Source organism: Acinonyx jubatus, chromosome A2 (genome assembly GCF_027475565.1).
Source record: "Acinonyx jubatus isolate Ajub_Pintada_27869175 chromosome A2, VMU_Ajub_asm_v1.0, whole genome shotgun sequence".
Classification (NCBI taxonomy): Eukaryota; Metazoa; Chordata; class Mammalia; order Carnivora; family Felidae; genus Acinonyx; species Acinonyx jubatus.
Window position 1 is genome coordinate 59,137,571 of NC_069383.1, and position 15,778 is coordinate 59,153,348.

The 15,778-nt window shown below is 38.0% G+C and overlaps 1 protein-coding gene and 1 pseudogene across 18 annotated transcripts in view; both read left to right on the forward strand.

Annotated features, from left to right (window-relative positions):
* CRPPA (CDP-L-ribitol pyrophosphorylase A) overlaps nt 1-15,778 on the forward strand; it is a 481,097-nt gene that overhangs the window by 79,469 nt on the left and 385,850 nt on the right. The window lies entirely within an intron of this gene.
* Nucleotides 3,286-7,263, forward strand: LOC128314660 (hsc70-interacting protein-like; annotated as a pseudogene).

Genomic DNA, 15,778 nt, shown 5'->3' on the forward strand with positions numbered 1-15,778 from the left:
GCAACCATTTCTAGGTTGGTAAATTCAGGAAAAGGTATTGAACTCTTTTGAACACTTGAGAAATAAACACGTAGGTATATGGTTACTTTATAACAAATCAAGAACAGATGGGAAAAGGACAGTCTTTCCAATAAGTTGTGTTGGTGAAGCTAGACAGCCATGTGTTTATGGAGGAAACTGGACCAGTATCTTACACCATACACAAAAAATAACTTAAAAATGGAATAAATACTTGAACATAAGAACTGAAACCATAAAACTTCAACCATACATAGGTGGTAGGCTCCTTGACATTGATCGGGGCAATGATGGTTTTTTTGGTTTTGTTTTGTTTTTTTTGCATCTGACACCAAAAATAAGGACAACAGATAAGTGAGACTACATCAAACTGAAATCTGTATCTACATTCTGAAGGAAAGAAATCAAAATACAAGTTACCGAATGGGAGGACATACTTAAAAATCTTCTTTCTGATAAGGGGTTTATGTCAAAAATACACAAAGAACTCCTACAAGTCAATAGAGAAATAGCTAAAAAACAGGCACATAATCTGAACACATTTTTTCAAGAACACCTGCAGCTGACCAACAGGTACATAAAAACCTGCTCACCTTCACTAGTCAGGGAAATGTATATCAGAACCACAATGAGATCTCCTCAACACCTGTCAGAAGGCAGAGTATAAAAAAGCCAAGAAATAACAAGTGTTGGTGAGAATGTGGAATAGAGGGAACCATCCTGCAGTGTTGATGGAGTCTAACTTGGTGCGGCCATCCTGGAAAATCGTGTGGAGGTTTCTCAAAGAACTGCCATGATTCAGCACTTCCACTTCTGGATATCTATTAAAAGAAAAGGAAAACTCTCAAAAAGATATCTGTGCACCTACATTCATTGCAGCATTATTTGCAATAGCCAACATAGGGAAACAACCAAAGTGCCAATAGATGGTGAATAAAGAAAATATCTCTTATGTGGAGTCTTAACAACAAAACTCAAGCTCATGGGTACAGAGAAGAGATTAGTGGTTGCCAGAGGTAGGAAGTGAGGGGTGGGTGGGAGAAATGAGTAAAGGGAGTCAAAAGGTAAAAAGAAAAAAATTAAAAAACCCCAGTCAACCAAAATAGACATCACCAAATCCATGTACAAGAAGTCCTTAATTTGATTCCATATATCTTTCTAATGTTTCATTAGCTGATTTCCTAAGCCATGATAAATTACAATTTTTTAAAAAAAATTACTGCAGAAAAACTGTTGTCAGATAATCCAAAGGGTAAAAATTTTGCATTTCAAAGGCATATGATTTATACTAAATTTTAGTAAGAATATGTTTGATGTTTTTGAAATACACTTTGAAAATAGATTACTTCTTGAAGGTGTTTAGTATGCAAAATTTCTTGCCCCCTTTTTTCAAATTCATAGTAACATAAGGAAGGAAGTAATCTGTAAAAGACTAAAATCATGATCTTACAAGTGTCTAATCACTTCCAGTGCTAAATTCATTATAGCCTGGACCTTGAATAAACCTGACTTGTCTCTTAGATATTAATTGCTGATTAAAATGGTGTGTGTGTATAGATGTATCTATAGATCTATACAGATCTATAGATATATCTATATCTAGATATATATAGGTACCCATATATCTAGATATAGATATATCTATACACACTAGTGTGTGTATATACACACATACACACTAAATTTTTTACGGTTTTTGGACAAATGATCATTTTCTATTCTGCCAAGTCCACCATATATTACCAATGTATTTTAAAAAGAGTAAGTATTGGGCACCTGGGTGGTTCAGTTGGTTAAGCATCTGTCTTTGTCTCAGATGCTTGAACCCTGCTTGTGAACTTCAGCCCTGCTTCAGGTGAACCCTGTTTCTTTCTCTCTCCCTCTGACTCTCGTGGGATGTTCTTTCTCTCTCTGTCTGCCCCTGGCTCACTTGTGCCCCCCTCCCCCCAAAAAAGTAGGTACCATTCCTTTGGATGTTGGTTGAATAGTAGATGTATTGTACACATTTATTTACAGTTAAAAATGGACTCTTTTGAACCTCAGATTATATATATTTATATAAAATATAAATATAAAAATACAAAAATACATAAAAAATATAAAAACCTGTGTTGTAAAGTTGAACCTTAAGTGATTTTGTGAATGATAATGTTTCTGGCTAGAATTCTAGTTTTTTGAAGTTTGCCATAGTGGGGTTATAGTGTGTCTTAATTATTTTAATGATTGAAGTGCAGGTATTTTATACAAGCTGTCTAGAAAGCTAGTAGGAAAGGATCCACTTGGCCTTCTGTGGCCTGCAGTGTGTACTGTGTTATTGGAGGGTTGGCAGGCTATCATGTTAAAAAGGACCCCAGATTACTGTTTTCTCCTTCAAAACACAGTAGTGAGGATTTCATCAACAAAATTATAGGTGGAGAGTTACACATGTGTGATTCTTATAAAGAAAGCAAGAATTTTTTAATTTGTTTCCAAATTATTATGACATAATCTAGGTGCAGTACTCTATAGTACTTCTAACAGGATTTGAAACAAGATTGGTGGTATTTTGAATGTAGTCTATTTAGATATTTCTGCATTTGACCAGAGTATTTGCACAATGAAATGTCCAGGATATATAAACTTTCAGTTAGAAATTAAGGCAGGATTCTAGAATCGTTCAGGAGACTCAGTAAAGTAAAAAAAAAAAAAAACCCAAAACAAAACACCCAAACAACAAAAAACAAAACAAAACAAAAAACCCTCAAGGTATCCTGGACAAATTGGCAGACATTTTCTCCCACTAAGCGTGCAGTGAGTGTGGTTAAAATTACTGTCCTAAGGTACAACATGTATGTAGTTTTTGAAAATAGATGAGAGAAGTTGTATCCTTAATTGATAAATTATACGTAGATAAGGGTATACACACATTGATATAAATATACTGACATAAAAATTTCAAGACGAATACACCGTTTACCTTAGGAAGTGTTTGAATGAAATGAATGTATGAAAGAAAGAGTATTTTACCCTGTGGAGAGCAATGCTGGTCTCCAGAAGCTATTTCCTTTGAGTTACTTTTTTTTTTTTTTCTCTGCACAACATGTGCTCTAAGCCACAGTGTTCAAGGTTACTTGACACCTTTTATGTTAGCCACCTTCCCTTATTTTTCTCCAAGGCTGTGATCCTTTTGAAGATGGCCAATTTCATGTGGAGTGAATTGGAGCCCTCCCTTGGTAGGGTCCCTTCCCTAAGACAAGAAAATACACACACACACACACACACACACACACACACACACACACACACACACAGAAACTTCAAAGTAACCAGGCTATTCGTGTATGTGACAACATCCCTCACGATTTGTAACATGAGATCACTTAATCAGACTGCATGTTTGTGTGTGTTACCATATATGGGAGAGAAAGAACTAGGAAATATATTAAAAACTCTGCCATATGGCGTTCGGGGCTCAGTTTAGGGCTCAGCCCGACTGAGCCGTGCTGGCACGAATAAAATTGCTTCCTGGAAAAAGGAAAACCTCGATGTCACAACTCTGTGTGAGAATCTTGCTACATCCCCACTATTGGAAATGAGGAAGGAAGACTATTTCTCTCAGGGAGGTGATTTAAAGGGTGCATAGACATATTTCTACTTTTTGAGGAAAAAAGGGACAAAGTTAAAAACATGAAAATGAATTGGAATGCCCTACTCCTGGCACTTACTTTGACTTTATTTCAACCTAGAAAGACAAAAAGATTCTAACTCTTATTTTTCTCTTGCATTGTGACAAGGAAATCAGAAATGGCACTGGCTGGGGGAAATATAGGGGCTTTTTCATGATTTGATAGTTTTCAGGCACTAGACAAAATTAGTCCCCAGTTGGTCCAACTTAAAGTTTCATCAGGAAGAAAGTTTTATATCTTTTTGCTGTGCATTTGCATGATCAAGTAAGATAGTTTCTAGTTTTCAGGGAAATCACTCAAATCTTTCACAAGCACACTTTATGGAAAAAGATCACACAACATAAACTGCTCAAGATTGGGGTAAGAACTCTTCTGGTATATTTTGAATTTGTTTCTCTCTCTCTCCTAACCTCAAAACATAACACATAAAACAGTTAATATGTAATGAATGAAATGTATAAAAATATATAAATGACATATATTAAGATTGGTAAGTTTATTCTGAGAATATTTTTTCATCTTTTCTGTGATCCCAATGCCTAAAAATTAAGATAATTTTAGCTCATACAGGACTTGATTGGTCTTAAATCTTCCCATGTGAGAATTCCGTAGAGAAATAGTACCTCTGTGATGAGTGATGAGTAGGGCAGATGATTTTTCTTGATTCCATGACATCTACATTTTAAGAGAGATTTCTTTCTTTAGTATCTACATGTATTTCCTCCTCTTGATATTTTCACAATGAAAACTAATTAGTTGTTTTTTTGTTTGTTTTTTTACTTTTTTGTATTTAATTTAGGCCTGTGTCTGTTAGATGTCTGTTTAATATGAAAATCCTTTTGGGGGAGAGAGTGTGTTTTTGCTCACATTGGATATCAGAGAATAACTGTCAACACTCGGGAAATAATGATTATTAATCAAGGAGGGAATGCATTTCCTTCAGAAGACTGAGACCTGGCAGTGGGTAGGAGTCCTCTGTTTTGTTCTCAGTTTTCTCTCAGCTTTTTTTTTCCCTTTAGTTTTTCTTAGTTAAAATATATTCCACATCTTTTTTATGAAAGACTACTCTTAGACCATGTTTTTTTTTTTTAGCATAAAGACTAAATTTCGAACAGTTTTTGGACAGATGATCATTTTCCATTATGTTTCCTATGCACCATATATTACCAACATAGTGTTCTAAAAAGAGTAAGTACCATTCCTTTTGGTGTTGGTTGTATAGTAGATGTATTGTACACACGTATTTATAGTTACAAATGAAATCCTTGAACCTGAGACTATAAGGCACTCTAAACCACTTAGCGTGGTGGAAGATTCTAGAAGTTCATGCCGAAGTTAAGCTGATATGGCGGATTTCACATGTATTGTGAAAGAGTTGCCAGAGTTCACTCTTGGAGGGTTTCAGTGTGATATTTGAAATATTGTTGTGGGAAAGGTTTTTGGATCGTGACCATATTTACAAACAGCAGTGATGTTGTTACAATTATACAGTCACCAGTTTTGTAGGAGAATTTTGAGGTGAATTGCCTCTATTAACAATTCTTCCTGTTCTTTTAACTTTCCAGTGTTCAGGGTATCTCCTTGACTATCTCTTGGTTTTGCAAAGAAAGGAGACTTCAGGTTTTCAAAGACAGACTCTAAGTTTCTGGAAAAATGGAATTGGTAACTGGCAAGTTGTTGACACATTTGTTAGAACTAGGGTTTTTGTTGCTTTATGATTAATCCATTTTTTTCTATTCCTCTGCTTAATTTATGATTTCTGTTTCCTGTAACTTGAGTTTTACTTGCCATATCTCTTCCGCTGTGAGAACAATGTGTGCCATTGTAGGTTTGGCTTCCTTTCACAGCTTGCAGATTGTTTTGTTATGTCATAGTTCAAATTTCTTGCAGATGGAATGTGATTTACTCCCCTTTATTTATTCATCCAGACCATAAGCCACAGATCATCTGGTAGATTGGCTACTCTTTTGATAGGTCCTGATGCAATAGACCAAATACCAGAATGGGGTTGGAGAGGGAAGAAATGACAGGAAATAAAACATGGTTGATGCCTCTTTACCATGGACTTTAGATTAGGCATTTTCCTTAAAAAAAAAAAAAAAAAAAAGCGGGGAGGGGGGTAGGCAGGGTAAGCATCTAATACATGTACTATAAACTTAAAACAATTTCAAGTAGAGGCACCTGTGTAGCTCATGTGGTTGAATGTCCATCTCTGGGTTTCAGCTGGGGTCATGATCTCAAGGTCATGGGGTAGAGCCCTGCATCAGGCTCTGTGCTGAGTGTGGAGCCTGCTTAAGATACTCTCTTTCTCCACACGGTCACTCTAAGTTAGTACCTGCGCCTGGAATGGGGCCACAACCTTAGCTGCGTCGGCCACCCACCACCGCCTCTGGACCATGGACCCCTGCAAAGTGAACGAGCTTCAGGCCTTCATGAAAATGTGTAAGCAGGATCTGAGTGTTCTGCACACCAAGGAAATGCGCTTCCTGCGGGAGTGGGTAGAGAGCATGGAGGGTAAAATACCACCTGTTACTCATAAAACTAAATCAGAAGACAATATCAAGGGAGAAAAAACAGATAGTAAGAAGGCGGAGGAAAACATAAAGACAGATGAACCATCAAGTGAGGAAAGTGATCTAGAAATTGACAATGAAGGTGTGATTGAACCAGATACTGATTCCCATCAAGAAATGGGAGATGAAAATGTAGAGATAACTGAGGAAATGATGGATCAGGCAAATGATAAAAAAGTGGCTGCCATTGATGCCCTAAATGATGGTGAACTACGGGATGCCATTGACTTGTTCATGGATGCCATCAAACTGAATCCTCTCTTGGCCATTCTCTATGCCAAGAGAGCCAGTGTCTTCATCAAATTACAGAAGCCAAATGCTGCCATCTGAGACTGTGACAGAACTATTGAAATAAATCCTGATTCAGCTCAGCCTTACAAGGGGCGAGGGAAAGCACACTGACTTCTGGGCCATTGGGAAGAAGCAGCGCATGATATTGCCCTTGCTTGTAAACTGGATTATGATGAAGATGCTCGTGCAATGTTGGAAGAAGTTCAACCAAGGGCCCAGAAAATTGCTGAACGTTGGAGAAGGTGTGAGCAAAAACGTGAAGAGCGAGAGATCAAAGAAAGAATAGAAAGGGTTAAGAAGACTCGGAAGAACATGAGAGAGCCCAGAGGGAGGAAAAAGGCAGACAAATCAGGAGCTCAGTATGACTGTTTCCCAGGTGGCTTTCCTGGGGGAATGCCTGGTAATTTTCCTGGAGGCATGCCTGGAATGGGGGTGGGGGAGGGAGGAATGCCTGGAATGGCAGGAATGCCTGGGCTGAATGAAATTCTTAGTGACCCAGAGGTTCTTGCAGCCATGCAGGATCCAGAAGTTATGGTGGCCTTCCAGGATGTGGCCCAGAACCCAGCAAATACGTCAAAATATCAGAGTAGCCCAAAGGTTATGAATCTCATCGTAAATTGTCAGCCAAATTTGGAGGTCAACATAATGCCTTTCTGACAAACAAAGCCCTTGCTGAAGGAAAAGCAACTTCGATCACCTATTGGATGTCACAGTAATACAAACCAGTGTATCTCTGACGTTCTCATGGAGAAAGCTGGGGTGCTGTGAAGATAATCCCTACCCCTCTGCCCCACATGCAACTGAAACATTTTACAGTGATTTACCATTAGGGTTTTCATTCAGATGATGTTTTCCTACTAGGAATTACAAACTTTAAACACTTTTTAATCCTGAAAAATATTTAAAAACATATTAAAAGGGTGTGTTAATTCCTACATTTTTCTTTATTAATCATTGTGGTTTTTTTCTTCCTTTGGATTAATTGGGCAAGGAAGATACGTCAGTATGGAAGATTTATTGCTCAGTTTGAGTGAAATAAAAGCTTATTAGCAAGAGGCAAATATAACATTTAAATAGATGAAGTTTGAGATGGGTATATGGTTACTGAGACATTTTGACTTGTCTTTTTAAATGCTTTATTTTTTAAACATGATTTATTTCAATAAAACCATTGGGACCACCAGTATTGGAGTAGGACCTGGATAGGGGCCGTAAGTTCTTGGCAGGACAGCAGCAACCTTTCTCCTTTAATATAGCATGCATACTTGTGCAGATGCATTTAAATCTTACCCTGTGGTGAAGGGATGATTTTTATAATGCTGCAGTAGAGTTGGATTACTTAGCTGTGTTCTTGTGTGATACCGAAAATAAACGTTTCGTATTATTTCCACACACACACGCACAAAAGATACTCTTTCTCTGTCTCTCTTTTCCCTCCCCCCCCCCCCCCCAGCTGCTGCCCGGCTCCCCTGCTCGTGTGCTCTTTTTCTCCCTAAAATTAAGAATGAAATAAAAATCTTAAAACAATTTCAAGTATACAGTATTTCACTTGATGATGTCCTCAGAAAAATTCAGGCAAAAACTGAAAATCTTCTATTGTTGTAGGTATTTTCACTACTAAGATAAAAATGAGTATGACATTAAAATTGTTGTTTGACAACTCAGTTGTTGTATCATGGACAGTTTACTCAAGGAAAATGAGGTTAGAGATTGTGTATTAGTGTACTTTGAGGCTTTGTTACTAGTGGTACAAATTTTATTTGCTCCATCTATGCTAGAGACAAGGGCTAGTGTAGTATATGAAATGCAAGGGTCTCAGTACATCAAAGCCTGGTGGCCAAAGTTAGGTGTAATGGTCTGGAGCAGTTGTTGTTTGCCAGGGGCATACTCTGCTCATCCAGGATGAAGTTCATACAACATACAGAGGACGTGCAGAAAGTGACCTATCTATTGGGCTGTGTTCTCACTCACTTGCTTTATACTTTTTGATTAAAAAACAAAACAAAACACAGACACAAAAAAAACCCTCCTTGTAGCTAATGGGATTTATTAAGTTCCTCAGAATAGCTTGTTACCTATTACAGAAGAAATACTGAAATCCAGGTGTTCCTAGATAACTTTCCAGTGTATCCAGATCATCTTGCTATAATGGATCCTCACCAGTCTGTAACTGCACTATGAAGTTCATCCTGTCCAGGGACCACAGTTTTAGCTCTCTGTGGATGAGGGACAGGTGTGCAGGTCTTAATTCTTTCTCTACATGGCAAGGCTTTTGTGTACATGTGTGTTAATATGCATGTTTGATAAAATATATTCCTTAGCATGTATTACATATATTTTGATAGACTGTTTTAAAAGAAAATAGGTATTTAATCTTGTCTTTATCATCCAGCTTAAGAAATAAAACATTGCTGGTATTTTACTTGATGTCTTCAGTATTCTCCTTTTTGTTTTCATCCTTGTCCTGTGTTCCCTTTGCTCCTATTTTAATTTTGTGCTAATAATTTTCTTGTCTACCTCTACAGTCTTAACAAATAACTAGAGTTTCCTAAAATTACTTGGTTATGAATATATGTATGAAGAGAGTCTTACTGGTAATATTTCTCCATGACTTTTGGTAGACATTGAGACTCCTTCTGCATATATTTGTAGTTTATTACTTAGAGTTGCTTGCTGTATTATAGAATAGTCATTAAAGTCTTCCTAGTTGTCGGTAAATTTCAGAAAACTTTTCCAACAACTTAGTTTGCCATAGCTATATCCATGGTGTGTAATAAACCATCCAAGAACATGGTAGTTCAACATTAATTTATGCTCATGTGCCTGTGGGTTAGCTGAGATTCTGATATGGATTTGGCTAGATAGCTTTGTTTTGGGGTAGCTCTGCTCACACTGCAGGTGTATATATGCTGGACAGTTTTCCATGCTTTGCCTTTCTTTGATCAGCAGTTTATTCCAGGTATGTTCTTTTATGGAAGTGACACAGGTATAAGAGAGTGGTAAGCTGCAAGGTTTTTTAAAGGTTAGATTTACAACCTTTGCAACTACGACACTGTCACTTCTCCTATTGGATAGTACAAATCACGTGGCCAAATGTGTAGTGAATTCATTTTCCCCATTCTCAGGCTTAGCCATCATGGATCTGTTTTCTGCCTGTATAGTTTTTCACCTTGTAGCAGTCTTATAAATGGAATCCTAGAGGTGTAGTCTTCTGTGTGTGGCTTATTAGTTTAAAACATAATGATTTTGAAATTCATTCACATTGTCGAACAGATCATTTTTTTGTTCCATCTCTGTGGCCTACTGTTGAGGCAGATTTCATTCCTACTCTTAGTTATGACTTGTTTCATGATCGAAGGATGCAGATTAGAAAGAACAGAGTTCATGAAAAATGCCACAGGTAGTTTCCTAGATCATGTGTCAGTTGACAGTTAGTGCTGAGGAAACTAAATTGCAAAGTGAGACTGTAAAGGGGTGAAACTATCATGGGAGATAAGAGCGAACTAGAGAGAAGACTAAAGATAATAAATTACAAGGAGTGTATTTTTTTTTTTTTTTAATGTTTATTCTTGAGAGAGAGGCAGAGTGCGAGTGGGGAAGGAACAGAGAGAGAGGGAGACCCAGAATCCGGAGCAGGGTCCAGGTTCTGAGCTGTCCGTGCAGAGCCTGATGTGGGGCTCAAACTTGTAAACTGTGAGATCATCACCTGAGCTTGTTGGACGCTTAATAGACCGAGACACCCAGGCGCCCCAACGAATGTGTTTTAGAAGGAGGCTACTGGGCAAGTTGTGTAGAAGATGGGTTAATATTAAAACTATACTTCTGGTCAATGAAGGACTTCAGATAATGTCTAATTTAGGTTTAAGGCAGATAGTTAAAGTTTGAATTGCCCTGAACTCAGGTTAAATTTTGTAGAACTTACATAATGTGTCAATTAAAAAAATAATAATAACTAATCTTGTGAAAGGATTGGTGCTTCTCTTATTTCCCTCAGCCTGTGAACATACCTCCGATATACCCGTGATCTCCTTGTGTTAAATTTGCCTATATGATTTTCCCCAGGCTTACTCATCCTTCTGAGTGCCTGTAATTTTTATTTTTTATTTTTTAATGTTTATTTATATTTTAAAGAGACAGAACATGAATGAGGGAGGGGCAGAGAGAGAGGGAGACACAGAATCTGAAGTAGGCTCCATGCTCTGAGCTGTCAGCCTCATGCAGGGATCGAACCCACAAACCGCGAGATCGTGACCTGAGCTGAAGTTGGATGCTTAACCAATGGAGCTACCCAGGTTCCCCATGAGTATCTATAGTTTTTAATGGTTGGTAAATTATCCTTAAATATTTGCTTAGTAAATACATATGTTCCTCAACTTTCCTGATAATTCTTTTCTGTGTTTTCCCTATGAATGTTTGGTATTTATTTACAATTTCCTAAGAGTAATTTTACTAGATGTCCTACAGGTGACTTAAATCTAAATGATGCCTTGAGCTTAACCAATAGACCTACTCACTTTTCTACATCTTTCAGCCTAGATAATAATGTCACCAGTCCTGTAGCTACTGAAATAACTTGTGACTTTTGATCCTCCTTTCTCAATATTTCCTGGACTTATTTCAGATACTTATCATCTCTTGACATTCTGGCAACAGCCTTTTAACAGATCTCTGTAAGTAAATTTGAAGCTGCCTTGTCTCTGGGGTTGGATGGTGATAAAGGGTTTCCATTTCCCCTTAGTTTATATTAGGGCTAGATAATGCATATGTAATATGTCCATTCAATATATTTCTCGGCAATATTTTACTCTTAATTTTATTGTTAACCTTTGATCAGTTTACTTTTCCAATGATGGCCCAGGAGAGTGTGGAGTAAGATATTCCAGTGAAAGTCTTACTTTTTAATAGTGCTTGACAATATTTGATTGTGAAAGTCAACAGAAGGTCTAAAAACACAGTTTTAGAATTACTGGTAAATTCATTTTCCCATGATAACTTTTCTCCCCAATTACCTGGAGACCCAAAAGGACCCTACATTTTCTAGGTAATGGTGAACTGATACACATGGATGGTGTTTTTCTCTAGGTTCATAACAAATTTTGGTTGGGTAAGGTTGGCAAAAATGTGATAAACTGACAGTTTTGTTTTCTGTTGATAGGCACTTGAAAACCTTTTCTGAGTACAACTTTATGTAAACACATTAAAAAAACTTATATACAAAGAAATCCTGTCCTTAGCCAGGTCATTTGCGCTTTGTTTCCTGAAGCATGAGAGATGCTTCTGAATTATCAGCCTCCTATGGACTTAGTCTGAAATTGTTTATTCATAAAATGATCTGATAAATTTTAAGAACCAAGCTTCTTGGATAACTGTCTCCCGTGCAATTCTAGAATATGTTGCATAATTCAGACAATGTAAATGTATGCAAACTGCTTAAAGTTTGATTTTCAGATGATAAATTGAATGCAGGTGTTCATTGTTTACCTAATTGTAAGATAGTCTATTTTGTTTCTACTTGAAACATTCTGAGCACGGATCTGTAACTACAGAGTGAGAAACCTGTGCATGCATGCCTTTGATTTAGTTTTTCTCTAATGTATATATTGTTCTTTGTTGGGCAAACTTCCCAGGCTGCCTTGCAGAAATAATACTGTGAATGATGTTAAAGCTGAAAGGATAGATAGGTAACTGGATTATCTGTAGCCGTGGACCGTGACACAATTACCATAAAACAATGGATCCTAACTTCGATGTGTGTTATAAAAGTTCAAACTGGTAAAATCCTTTCCCAGAAAAAAAACCACATCATACACAAAACGTGTGAGTGGAAGAAGACAACTTGTCCATGTTGAAAAACCTCAGAAGACTCCAAGAATGATTACTTCAGGAATATAAAAGTGGTGAAGTGCCTGTGTGTGAACGTCTTGACAGTAGATCTAAACAAATAGCTAAGTGTTAGCTGTTGAATGAGTCATTAAGTATATAGAAAACTGTACACTTGGAAGATAGGTTTTAATTCCAGGGAAGACAAAGGCTTGTGCAAGAAAGGAATTATAATAAATGACTTAGCTCGGAGGAATGTTTACGTAGTCAGTGATGTAAACACTCAATACTGATTTAACCAAAATTATGACATTGAAGGAGTGGGGAATTGGTAAGTATTAGTGTATATCATGGTGAGGTTAGAAGGAAAGGGACAGAATTCTTCAGTAGATAGACAGTTCAGAAGGTAAAGAGGTAGTATCACAGTATGTTCAGAGATCACAATGTGATAAGTTAGTTGACCCCAGATTTTCAGTCCTCTTACACTGTTTTACTTCTGCACTCCTGCCATGGCCTCTTGGTGAGGGAAGGGTTTTCCCTGGTTATCGATTGTGGATTGGACCTCCTAACTTGCTTTGGGATTTTAGCAGATGTGATAGAGATGGAGGCTTAAGTGTGCTTGTACTGTTGGGCTTGCCCTCTTGTGGTTCTAGTATTGCTGCTAGGAAGGCATATACTGGTTGGTTGTAGCCCCTCCGGTTTGTCTTGCAGAGTGTGACCAATGGGTCCTAGCTGCCACAGCCAACTCAAAGCCCCGCAGCTTGCTGCACAACCATGTAAGCCGTCACACAGCTCTGCAAGTGAAAAATAAGCTTATTACTACTGAGCCTGTGTATTTGTTTTCCAGCAATAGTTGACTGCTAAACATGGAAGTGAATAATAGAAGAGATAGTTGAATGAAGGAAAAATAATTGTGTATGGGGAAGACAAATTAGAGTGAAGGGGGTTAGGTAAAATTTTTTGTGACAAATCTTGTAGGGATATTTGGTTCTTCAAAGTATGTACACTTAAAACTGATAAAACATATGAATAGAAAATTAAGGGAATAAAACAACATGATTGATTTGTAGTTGGAGTTCATAATGGAGATTTAGTGGATAGTCAATAGATCAAGGCAGTAATAAAGCTCGAATGCCTTCAACTATAGTCTTCTGATTTTTTAAGTGTTAATATAGTGTTGGATGCCTCATTGAGCTAAAATGGCAAGATTAATGTAAGGAGAGAGTAAGAGAAATGTTGGATTGGAAGTTTTAGTCAGAGACTTGAGTTGTGGAAATTAAAAATGTCTTACGAGGAACAGATAGAGGTAAAATCAAGTTTGAAGGTGATTGCCAAAGGGGAAAGGTTGAGGGACGGGCAGAATGGGTGAAGGGGTAGTGGGAGACAGAGCCTTCCAGTTATGGAATGTATGTCACCAGGATGAAAGAGCATAGGGAAGATAGTCAAAGATATTATAATAGTACCATATGGTGACAAATAGTAACTACACTTAGGATGAACACAGCCTAACTTATGGACTTGTGGAGTCACTGTTGGGTACCTGAAAATAATGTAACCTAGTGTGGTAGCTATACTTGAATTAAAACAAAACAAAACAAAACAAAACAAAAGCTCAAAAAACAACTGAAATTATGAAAGGATCCAGAAGGAAAAAGAAAAAAAAAAAATCACGTTTCTAGAGTTGGAATGGTGGCAAGAGTGGACAGCAGACCCCAGTCTAGTTACTATCACCCACCCCCCTGGGAGAAGCCACAGCTTTCTGACCATCCCAGTCACCATGACCGCAATCCGGAGCAGTGAGGCCGAGACCCGGCAGCCACTGAAGACACCAAGCGTGGCCCCATGGGCAGTGGCACACAGAGTGGTGGCATCTGCCTGTGGGGACAAGAAGGTCATCCTGATGAAGGTTTTGGGAACAATAAAATGACTGAGTATAGGAAACTGATATGGTTTCATCAACTGGAATGCCCCAGACTGCTGTAAAGAAGAATAATCCCAGGAAGTACCTTCGCAGTATATGAGTTAAAAGAACTGTGGAGTCAGACGTTGAAAGAGAAAAGGGCGTGCAGGCAGCAAATGTGACAGGCTCTGAGTGGAATTTCAGTGACAGGCAGTAGGTAAGCAGCAGATCATAACCATTATCCATGCTATCCCCTTGGCCAGTGTCGTCCCCGCGGCTCCCAGCAAATACCCAGTATAGTGAGAGTGGGAGAAAGAGTGGGAACTGAGCTTGCTCCTAAAGGCCTGGCCTCATGCAGGCTATGATTTCCATCTTATTACAGGTGGTTACCAGTGGCTGTTGGCCACAGTCTTCTGAGGTAGACTTCAGGGTAGACCCGTGAGATAAAATATGCATCGGGCTTATAGATCACCATTGCACAGGGGTCCTCCTCTCCAAAGACAGCCTAGTTTTTGGAGGATAGCACTGAAGAAGATAGGGAAGATCAAGGAGATGAGACCCAAAGTCAGCAGCCATCTCATTGTCAGTACTGCCACAATTTCACTTATGCATGCAGGTTCCCAGAAAACCCTAAATCATAAGATGGGCAAGAGACAAAAGCAGCCGAACCAGAAGCTGAGAATTCGTTAGCTCCAGAGGTTGAGAAGGGTGGGTCTGAGTACATGTGGGCTTACCATCTCCACCATCATCCAGTTGAGTCATCCAACAGGAAGAAATGAAGATGAAATTCCAGCAATAAGAAATGTAAAAAAAAGATCGGAGCTGAAATTTTTAAGTGCTTGGACCAGATAAATAGAATGATCTGCATTATCTATGTAGCATGGGGTTTTAATTTTATTATTATTATTATTATTATTATTATTATTATTATTATATATATTTTTACCTAAAGACATCTCATTTCAGTAGTGACAAACATGTTTTTAAAAACCTGTTTTTTCTCAACACCCCTTTAATTTTTATTGTTGGTTTTCATAATGTTTATTTTGAGACAGAGATAGGCAGAGTGTGAGTGGGGGAGGGGAAGAGAGAGAAGGAGACACACAATCTGAAGCAGGCTCCAGGCCCTGAGCTGTCAGCACAGAGCCAGATGTGGGCTCGAACCACAAACCGTGAGATCATGACCTGAGCTGAAGTCTGACACTCAACCACCTGAGCCACCCAGGCGCCCCCCTCAACACCCTTTTAAAGGTTTTTAAATTGTTTCATACCTGGTCAAGTTGAGATTTTTAAGAACCTCATTTTTAATTTGTAATCAAAGTTTACGGCTTGACTTTTTTCAAAAAAGTCAAATGACAAGCATCTGTTAATAAAGATCTTAAATAATTGTAAAAAAAAAAGTTTCTAGGAGGATTACAGAAAAGTAGTTGCTCAGGGGAAGACAAAAGGTGAAACAAAGTTGTAGAGGATTTGAAAGTTTTGTATATGGGCTTGGAATTCAGCCAAGGTAG